This window comes from Haliotis rufescens, unplaced genomic scaffold (assembly GCF_023055435.1).
Source record: "Haliotis rufescens isolate VD_foot unplaced genomic scaffold, xgHalRufe1.0.p SCAF_9, whole genome shotgun sequence".
Taxonomy (NCBI): Eukaryota; Metazoa; Mollusca; class Gastropoda; order Lepetellida; family Haliotidae; genus Haliotis; species Haliotis rufescens.
The window spans coordinates 43,096,763-43,108,390 of NW_025964383.1; positions in this window are offsets into that span (position 1 = coordinate 43,096,763).

Sequence of the window (11,628 nt, forward strand, 5' to 3'; positions counted from 1 at the left end):
TCACTCACTACACTACGTGTTAAACTGAAATGCTGTTCAAAGCAGGGCTGACATAATCTTACTCCCTAATCTAAGGATGAAATATTTTAGTTAATGAAACAATTTCGCTAATATGATGATCAAATAATTTCACATTATTGCACATAACACTGACAGTCACATCCAACTTACAATCACTTGCTTAGGCTCTGGTGGTCATATGGAATAATAAGTAATAAGCATGTCATGTGAAATTGATATTTTAGTCGTTTAAGATGCTGCAAATGGCTGTGCAGAGTTGTGACTCAGAAACCTAGGATCGTGAGTTGAAACCTGGATCGCCCACGTTTTGTTTCTAGGTTTGTCAGCACCATACCTGTGATCGTTGGTTTCACCAAAGTGGTAAACGTTCGAGACCTGCATCACTTCAGTGTTTCTTCCCACATTAAACTGACATGCCATGATATAATAGGAATACTGTTCAAGACGATGTTAAATCCAATGTATTCACTGACTGAAATTGATATTCATGTATATATCAATATACTTTGTCATCTATTGTAATACACACAATAATAATTAAGGCAATGACATTATTTGCATTCTATGCTATGGTAAACTTCGGCCCAAAGGGGTGCTGTAAAAGCATGGTGGTTAAGACGTTCACACATCTCGCCTGCTACGGTTCTTACGATGTAGTGTAGTGACATGATTTGGCAACAACACATCAGTCGGGCATCATTAATCCATATGATATTCCGAAATATAATATTTGTGATGAGGCAATATGTAGGGTTGTTTAATTTTTCATCTGTATGGACTGTAAACCCTTGTAATCATTTATGATGACAACCTCTGATGCATTATTATCATGATTATGAGTATATAATAACATCCTCAGTGCATTTGTAAAAAAGAAATGTTTGTTGTATTTTGGAGAAAATATATCGACTCAAAAGTATCACAAAATATCATGCCTTCTTAACCATGGTAAGTTTGACAAATGTAAACAGTGAATTATTAATTTAGTATCCATAATCATAAATTTGTATAAATACATCGACATTAAATAGTTACTGATACGCTCATATCGCGACATGCGATGACATCTGTAGGACAGTCCCTCTACCATGCTTCGAAAACCTGTTTAATACCCTTGCCATGTATATTTATTGTTCTCCAATATTTAGTCTTCAGTATTGTCATAATTGTGAACAGTAATTCATATGCATACAAATGTGATATCGTTATTTTTAAGAAAAATGGCTATAATTCATGGCATTTCCAACTTTTTTTTTTTTTACAATTGCTTACTTTCCAGTCCAATATTTTTGTGTGTGTGATGATTTTGTTTTCCCCCTAATATGAATACCCTATCAATGGGTATTTCATCAGATACACTATTACAATTAATTGTCAAGCATATTTATTTACAAATTTAACGGATCAGTTTGTTTGTTGTGTACCCAAAATCAAAACAGAAATTGCAATATTATCTCATTAAAAAATATATAAGGCAGGGTCAGCCAGTAGCACTGAACCTTGGTATGTGTGTTGGTTCCACACGGCAATACTGGGATAAAGAGGCCGGCAGAGTTTTGCCCCTTAGACATACCAAGATCCTATGTTCCGGTTCATGTCCAAGATTCAAGAAAATGAATATTTGTCTGCTCTGAACGCATACTCATGGGTTTCTCCAAAGTAAACGTCCCAAGACTGACATCATTTTGTTTTTTGCCCCCACATCAAACTGACACGCCATGATGTAATTGAAATACTGTTCAAAGTGGCATTTAACCAACCCATTCATACTTTCTGAATAGGGATAATAGGTATGAAAACTGTTACGGATTTAGGAATTATAGCTATGTCAATTTCCTTACCCTTTTCCAATTTTGAAAAAAAATAATCTTTTCTTAACCACAGGCTTCCCTTATACAAAGAGTTTGTAGTCTAAGAAGGGGTGTCAGTTTTCACAGATGCGTAATATACATGTGTCAAGTATTTTTTTTGGTAATATTTACGTTGTTTTGCAATAAAATGGCCTCTTACTGCTCTGGCAAGCATTACCTTACCGCCTGTCATGCAAGAAAAAGATTGCAAATATCTGATTGCGTTAAACTATGACAACAAGACAGCAACACTTGCATGAAGCATGGAAAGCTGTCAGTAATGGCTCACAATATGCATCATTTCAAGACTTGAGTATCCTGGTATGTATTGATGTGTGATGAAAGCACATCGTGATTCCCTGTAAACGTATTGTGAAATCCTAGACAAGTCCTTGAACACATTGTTAATGCCTGAGGTCACCATAACTCATCTGTTCATTATCGACGTCTGTGATCCACATTACTGCTTCCTAATGATTGACAGATGGATAAACACAAAGTGTAGTTGAACTGGTATGATAATCGACAGCTAAATAAACAAAGGATTTGGCAGGCAGCTTCATTCATGAGTGTTTATTGGTGTGGCCTTCCTGAATTTTGTCCCCAACTGTCCTCTTTCAGCATATTAGTTCCTTGGTCAGACATTACTCCATTGATTTTAAGTGAATCTATGATGTAATATTTTCATGCCCGTATTTGCCAGGTTACTGGATTAACAAGGTTTTCAGTAGCTGATATCAAGGGCCTGTTTGTTGTACAAACTGATGTGATTAGTATTGAAAATCCAAGAAGTCTGAGGTTCTGTCATGTTCTGTGTGGAGTTGTGGCCCTTGTCTCAAGGGTCTGCTGATCATGAGGTCGTGTCCCAGGTTCCCCCTGTAATCTGTCAGCACTGTCCAACCAAAAGAAATATTGTAAATGTAAGATAAGTCAAATTTTATTGTAAAAGGATTACAAACAGCTTAGCCTAAATTAAGACTACTGTTTACTGTAATCATGCTAAAATCTCGTAAAAGTCGTATATGACTAGATCTAATGACACACCATAACCAGTCAGTGTCACTGTTTTGCAAAACAGGAATGAGATAGTAAACAAATAGTGAACAGAACATCCAGTGACAACTACTTGAATGAGGACTTACAGTGGCGCTGGTCAGTGGGTTGCAGTCTGGTAAATTTTCACCAAGACTAGCAAAAGTGAGGTTATATTTGAGGCACTGTTCAATATTTTCTTGATTGAAATGGAAAAATCTGGCAGAACTCAAAGTTATCAAGCATTAAGTATTTAATGTCAATTGAACGTGCAGAAGTAGAAAAAAGAAATATTATAACACTTTTTGTCATAACTGCAACAGATTCAAGTAATTGACAAGTTGTTGTTGCTATCAGGGCACGGGTGGCCCAGTCATATAAGGCGCCGCGATTCGCTGTGCAGAGTTGCGTCGCCTGGACACGCCAGAAACCTATGATTGTGGGTTCGAATCCCGGTTCGCCCCGATTATGTTTCTAGGTTTGTCGGCACCATACCCGTGCTCTTGGAATTCACCAAAGTGGTAAACGTCTGAGACCTGCATCACTCAGGCTTTCCTCCCACATTAGCTGACACGCCATGATATAACTGGAATACCGTTAAAAGCAGCGTTAAACCCAACTCACTCACTCACTGTTGTTGCTATCCGCTGGTGCTTTGGACTCCAGAGGAACCCTCAATGTAGTAATCTATTTGGGGCTGGGAATTTTGGTGTAGAATATATTTTTAGTCATTGTTTCAAGAGCAACCGTTATTTTTCTCTGTAAGGAGGATCAGATCAATGTCTTAGTTTTTTTTACAACAGTTTTCAGCACCACCATCATGTGCAACAAACATATATTTTCACAGTATTTTGTGGAATTTAAGAAAAGAAAATTCAATAAATTCCCAGTTCACCTGCCCCCAGAATATGAAATTGTCAGCCCCCTCACATCCTGGTCGGTGTCGAAGGTGCAAGGTGCTTTGTTTGTACCGCTTCCACTTTCAACTTTGTTGCTCAAGTACATACTTCAAGTGATCATGTGGATGTGTGCAGATGGTTTATGTTATAAAGCATTACATGATATGTTTGATATGTGTATGGAGTGGATTCGATAGCAGTCTTTAGAATTTAAACCCCATCAGCTCAATCTTGTTTATACTTGACTCTGTTAGTTTTGATTTATATGGCTGCTCAGCAATCTGTTCTCAATTGTGTCAACCCAGCTTTGCTTTAACTACCTCAGTAGAATTTTAATGTTCATGCTCATATATACACCTGGTGAAATGTTACGCCCCCCTTTCCATATTTTCACATAAAAAGGACATTTTGTGTAATCAGTGTACTAATTCTCTGATAAAAAATATTACAAATTATACCAAGTTGAAAAACAGGAAATTGATAATCTAATGACCTTTGTGGTAACTGCTCCATGGCAACTGTTGCTTGGCTGCCCAGCATTAACTGCATCCTCTGCCTCTGTGCATCATGACTCGGGCAACATTGTGCTCTTGTGGCCCAGTTGTCTAAGATGCCGCAATTCTCAATTAAGAGTTGCTTCACTTGGGCACGCCGGAAACTTAAGGGTTGTGGGTTTGAATCCCGGCTAGCCCCCATTATGTTTCTAGGTTTGTCAGCACCATACCCGTGCTCGTGGGTTTCACCGAAGTGGTGAATTCTGAGACCTACATCACCTCGGGCTTTCCTCCCACATTACGATGACACACCAGGATATAACTAATATACTGTTCCAAGCAGCATTAAACCCAACTCACTCACTCACTCACTCACTCACTCACTCACTCACTCACCTCTTAGACTTTTATATAAATGAGGTCAATGTCATTTATAGATATTTAAAAAGAGAGCATATAAAACTGGGTCATGTGAAGATAAGAAGGGATGTTGCTAATCTTTTTTTAGGTGTATGCCGGTAGTTACCATTTCTTTTAACGCACCTCAGTGTATTATGATCGTATTCAGCTGATCTGTGAGCCGAGTGTGAATACCATTGAAACAGTTGACCGTTATACCAGGCCAGTAGCACATGCTGTTACAGCTACATAACCCAGCATTAACATATTTCAGGCACAATCTAATTAAGATCCGATGTTTTACTCTGTCATGTTGTCTGACTATCCCTCCATAGGAAACTACATCAGGGGAACTTTCTAATCACCATTGAGGCTTCTAAATTCTTGGTAAGAGAGAGAACTATTCAAACCAGCACATCTGACTTTGGCATTTTGAAAACAATCTTACAACAGTTCTGAATGTATTTTGTTAAAAAAATAAGACTGGCATATATTGTGAATATTCTCTACACCCTCTGTGTCTGAGTGCCGACGAATAACAACAAGAAGGGACTCCATCTTAGGCATGTTTGTGTTGTGTGGGGGTCCTCGTTTGTAAAGATTGAAATTCCTGACCTGTTTCAAATAGCTGACAATGAATTGGCTCAAGCACCCATACTTCCTTTATTTTGATTGGACGGTTTCACCTGAGTTAATCTGCTATGTGGGTGTTTGTCAGATCAGCTCACAGGGAGATGTCTGAATTGATTGAGACTGGTCTCAAGCGTTAGGTTTGGTCGCAGTCTTAAAAATGTGGGCCCTGTTCCTTGAAGCGATCGTACCACTTAGACAATCCTAACTCCCATAACATAGACTTACAGAAGTCAAAGTGCTGCAATCGTTTTGTGGAATGGTCAACATCCAATGATGTTTTCTGACATCAGAGATTTTGAAAAAAAGTACCATTCAAGGTACTTCTTTTTTTTTAGGACCACCTAATTCTTTACGAATATGTTTGTTTTCAATTCATAGTATGTGAGTTTGGTCATGCTTTTTGACTGTAATGATGTCCTACAGAATATGTATGTTACTTTGCTAGCGAGTTCTTCAGTATATCATGATGCTGTCTTGACATTGGTTATCACCAGAAACAACATCGTTTTCACGTCAACGCTGACAGCAGGCCTTAAACATGTAAATGTGTTATATCTTATGTATTCTGATAGATCAGTTTCTCCAACCACTTCAAATATTCAATTAGCTTTCAGATGCCATATCATCACAATTATATTTTAACTTATTTATAAACATTCGTGCTGAAATATTCTTATTCTTGCTACATATGTTCATACTATAACATTGACGTCAGTCGAATTATGCCTCAAGCTTGCTGTATTATTCAGAGATGCTATTTTCTTAACAACTGTTTTTGCACTTGTAGCTAACCTTGTCAGCTAGTTAACATAATTTGGGAAAGGACAATCATTTCTTAATCTGATTTCTCAAAACTAGAATCCACACACAATTAGAAAGGTAATAACAGTGTTTGTTAATGAAATACAAGATTATTTATTTTGACACCAATGTGAAAAGTCAGTAATATGTTTGAAAGAATTTGTTTTGAACATTTCCATTGGTTTGTCCACTAAGTTAACCTAATGTCATTTTCAGTGGTCGTTCTCATGAACGCAAACGTTTAACCCTCGGATCACTATGGTCACTAAGTGTCATGATCATTAGTTTCATGTGAGAAAAATTCAATAAAACCATATGATAGAAGTTAAATAATTTTGGTTGTCAAATATTGTAATTTTTAATCCTGGTAGTTTCACTATTTGTGTTTCTTGCAATGAAGATTGGAACTTTACTGGTTGTGACTTCTTAGATGCAATCAATGTACTGCTTGTAACCCAGTTATCCCCCTTTATCTCCAAGCTTTAACTTGAAACTCTGTGTATTGACATTGTTCTTAGTGCCAGTAATTCCAGTGTTACATGTTTCCCGTGTGTTTCTACTGTCATTATTCTGTCATTCATCTTGCTAATAGGTATGTACAGTATTTTCATCCCCTTAAATACAAGGACTGTTGGTAAGTGTGATCAGAACTGGTATTTTGGTAATACGATTTGGTCTCCATGGTGAATGATTAAAAGTCTGTGTTATTCAAGCCCCAGTGTTATGTTCAGCTGGCCCAGTCATGGAAGTGCACAATTTTCTGTGTAGTTACCTCCCTTAGATGTGCCAGAATCTGACGATAGTGGGTTTGAATCCTAGATTCTCCCTGATTGATTCTTGGTATGTCAGCATTATAGGGTGAGGTGTTCGTGGGTCAGACCGAAGTGATAAGCTTCTATGATATGCATTACTTTGGGCTTCCCTCCCACACTGAGCTGACTGAGCTGACTAGGGTGGTAGAACTGAAATACTGTTTAAAAAGGCTTACTCACTCACTCACTCATTTTGCTTGTCTTTCTTTTGGAGTGAAGCAAGGAATTCATTTTTAACAAATACATGCTTCCATGATAGTTCATGTTGCTACTGTTCAATACCTCAGTTGTGAGGTATTTAAGGTTTTGGTTTAGAATACACCTTTAAGTGATATTTAGAAGAAAGTAGATGATAAGCTTTATAACTTTAAGAAATATGTATTGTTGCTTCAGCATTTATTTTTATACCAATATAATAGAACTTTAGTGTAATATATTTGTACTAGGCGTTAAGTATCTACAAATAGTTAACCTAGGCATATTAGAAGGAAATAACATTTGCTGAACAACAGAAGAGGCTGTGGGTGTGATGAGATTGATATGAAGCGATACAGCATGTCAGCAGCAGAACGATGCACCCTGTTTATATATATATGTTTAATATTCTGTGAATAACTCAATTTTTGCACACAACATACTCTGAAACTGTTTATTGTAGCTAGTTAGGTTGTGTATCAAAAGTACAACTGTATATGTATATATAAACTGCAATGCCTTCACTGTCGGTCCTTAGATATGATATTTATCTTCCGAACATCCTATCCTGCAGTCTGAGTGATACAAGACAACCCGAGCTACAAATAGCTTATTCTCAATTCAAAGGATGTATGCAACCAAAACATTCTATCATTCTAGCAGTTCTGTACCAATTGGTCTGGCAACTGATTTGAAGAATAAGATTTAGATTTTTTTGCTGCGTTATATTTGCATATTTAGTGTGGGATAAATGTTTATTATGTACATGGATATTTTTTTCTTCAATATACATGCATTGTGACTATGCTAAGTGAGTAGCAGTTGTATATGGATCTAGGTAGACGCTTTGTACAATGTAGTGTGCCAGCTGAGCAAGTATATCTGGACAGTCATGTATATATCTGTCACCTGAATTTAATACGAGCAGTGTCCTTGACAGTCAAGATCCTGTGTCTTTCATCTTGTACAGGTCATGGTCATCGGCAGTCCTTGGGTTCTGACCTTGTCCCTGACCCATGTTACTTGACCCTCTAAAACAAATTGAATTCAAAAAGGGGACATAAAGGGGCTGAATCTTTGAATAACTGCTTCAGTTTTGGGGGGAATTTTGTCCTGGCTGTGAGTGTCATCATGGTCAATCATGTTGCTTGGTACCTGATTAGTATTGGCTGCTGAGATATAGCTGGACAATTGCTAGACAGGACCAGCACCACATTCACTCAGAAAGGTTGTATGGCTTTCTGCCCCAAGATGCCATGTTCAATCATAATTGATAATTGGTTAGTAATAATCATAGACTACATGTATTTGTACAGCACAATACTTCATACCACAGGACATGCTTAAAGTGCATTACAATATTTCCAATCAAATTAAGTAGGTCCTGCTCAAGGTTTATAGGGTGTTTTTGTTTTCTCTTGATTTGTATCAGTTTGAAGCATGCATTTTCTTCCCTAATAAGAGCAGGGTGATAAGATGTTCCACCTTCTGGAATCCACCTTTGTCCCTGACCAACGGAGATCTAGAATTGACTTTTGTCCTTGACCCACCCACTGACCTCGCCACCGCCGCCACTACCATGATGACCATGACCTGAGACAAGACTGTCATGACAGGCCTTCTGCTTCCTCCTGAGTCTGTACAGCATGCAGCACTATCCGTTATGTTGTGCCTCTGTCTGCGAGTAGCCTACCCGCAGAGCTGCAACGTAACTCACATGTACTTGAGTGCAATATTCTCGGAATAAAAGACCAGAGAACAAGACATGTTTTTGTTATATTTTACAGCCAAGACCATGGGTGAGTTTGCAGCTCACTGTGGAATCAGGAATCAAAAGTGAAAGTGGGTGAATGTTTTAAGCCACTTTTTGAATATTTTAGTAATATCTGGCCGGGGACACCAGATATTTGCTTCACACACTGTTTGTTTGTTTGTTTGTTTGTTTGTTTGTTCGTTTAACACCGCATTCAGCAATATTCAAGCTATATGACGGCAGCCTGTAAATAATCGAGTCTGAAACAGATAATCTGGTGATTGACATCATGAGCATCAAATTACGAAATTGGGAAATGATGACATGTATCAACCAAGTCAGCCAGCCTGACCACTCGATCCTTTGGTCACCTCTTACCACAAGCAGCGTTGCTAGAGACAATTTCTAACCTGGATCTTGTGGATTGAAGTTTTCAAGTGTGTTAAGAAATGATAGCTCTGCTGCTGTAGATCCATATGTGTCATATATAGTGAAGCCACAGACGGTTGCATTCCAACCATTCATCCAACATTAAAATATTAAAACAGTATATGTTAGCATTTCCCGAAGTGTGGTCCAGGGGGGAGGGTGTCGGGACTAACGAGGTTTCAGTGTTTAAGGCATAAAGTATGCGGTAAATCGGCGGGGTTTCGGTTTAGAATTGGTTTCCCAGGAGCCTATGCTTATTGTAGTAGGTGACTAAATGGATCGGGTGGTCAGGTTTTGAGACGTGCGTGATTGCATGCCATGGTACTATGACGTGAATCGTTATATAATATCAATCACTGGATTGTCTGGGCCAAACTCGGTTTTTGACAGGCCTTTGAAACGACCCTCACGAGGCGACCAAATGGACCGTGTGATCAGGCTCGGTGACTTGGTTGATTGCGTGTCATGTTACCCCGACGGCGGGGGGCGTTGATCAGGACATTGATCACTGCCAAGACCCAGATTCTATCCCGAAAAGAATGACCCAGAAAAGTCTTGAAAAAAATAATTATTCTTAAGATTGTGGAAAGAAATCTGCTACAAAAAATACATTGTAGCTACATGGGTTTTAAAAAAATGTTTAGGCTAAAAGTAGATTCTGGTTTTGAAGCTTAAAAAAATTGGCTGGCCTCATACAAAATCCCATGATTTATGCCATATGTTTCCGTGGATTCTTTTCCAGGTGAACATGTCTTGCCTTTGTGGCTGGTTGGTCAGGATGCGCTCACCTTTTCGTGACCACCTAGTCTCATCACTGCTTTATAGTCATTCAAGTGATAACTTTTACAAGATATTTCTAAAGACAATAGAAATTGCATTGTGGCTTAAATTTATAAAAACAGCTCACCCAACCACCGACACTGTTATCAGAAACTTTTGACAACTCCACAAGCAAAGGTTTATTTTATGTGGTCACAAGAGAAGACCCGTGAAGATTCCGGGGTAGAATAGGTCTTCAGCAACCCATGCATGCCATAAAAGGTCACAATGCTTGTCGTAAGGGGCGACTAACGGGATCGGGTGGTCAGGCTTGCTGACTTGGTTGATACATGGCATCGATCCAAATTGCGTGGATCGATGCTCATGATGTCAATCACTGGATTTGCTGGTCCAGACTCGATTATTTTACAGACCGCCGTCATATGGCTGGAATATTGCTGAGTGCGGCGTTAAACAACAAACAAACACAAGAGAAGACCCTGACATTATATATTTTATTGTCATCGTAACCCGATTATTGACACCACTAGCCGACCGCCGAGATAACCGTAACACTCAGCACGCAAGTGACAGTGCTCGCCTTCCACCTACGACAACGCTGTTATGTGACCTAGTCCGTATCACGGTGTTCAAAGTGTAGCAGTTGGCGGAGTTGGGTGTGCCGTATCTCCAAAGATGTCAAACTATATGATGTGGTGAACTCCTGAGACAAACACTTTGTTCTTTGTTTGTATACGCTTTTAATCTGAGAGACTGCATGACCTGTTCTCACAGGAAATTGGCGGTATTACAAACACTATAGATATTCAGTTTGTGATTTCCTTGTACGAATGTGACCTGTACACGCATTTCCATATCAATAATTTGAGAACAGTTTCCTTGACCAAGACGTAAGTCGTCTTTTCTTCTAGGGACAACTTCTTAAATAGAAATGTGGGCAGAGTTACGCCCATAAGTTATACCAAGATCCGATAACCAAAGGTTAGTTTCATGGATTCGCCCGATGGTGATACATGAGGCTGTGTGAGAGTGAGTGGGTGAGCGAGACAGAGAATGTCAGAGCTAATGGGAGAGACCGCCTCAGAGGTCAAGTGGACAGAGCGTCTGCCCGGAGAAGAGAAGGTCGGGTGTTCGCTCCCTGGCCACATCATACCAAAAGACGTTAAAAGATGGAAATTGTTTTTACCCTGACTGGCGCTCGGCAGTAAAACCAGGTCGGCTCGGAGTCCGGGTAATGTGTCTGAATTGGGTAACTTTGTCAAATTAGTTGCTAAATAGTTTTCAACATAATCCTCTCCAAGGTCCACACACTCCTGCCAACGATGCTGGAGTACCTGGATCCCACTGGTATAGAATAACAAGCCCTCCTCAGCAGAAATAACGTCGTCATCATGCTTGCCAGACAGTTCTTTCATGTTTGGGAAAGGGGGAAATCTGACGGTGCCAATGTGGTGAATACGGAGGATCTTCAGTGATTTCAAAGCTTCACTTATCAATTGCAGCCGTGCCCACAACATTTACCCGGATGCA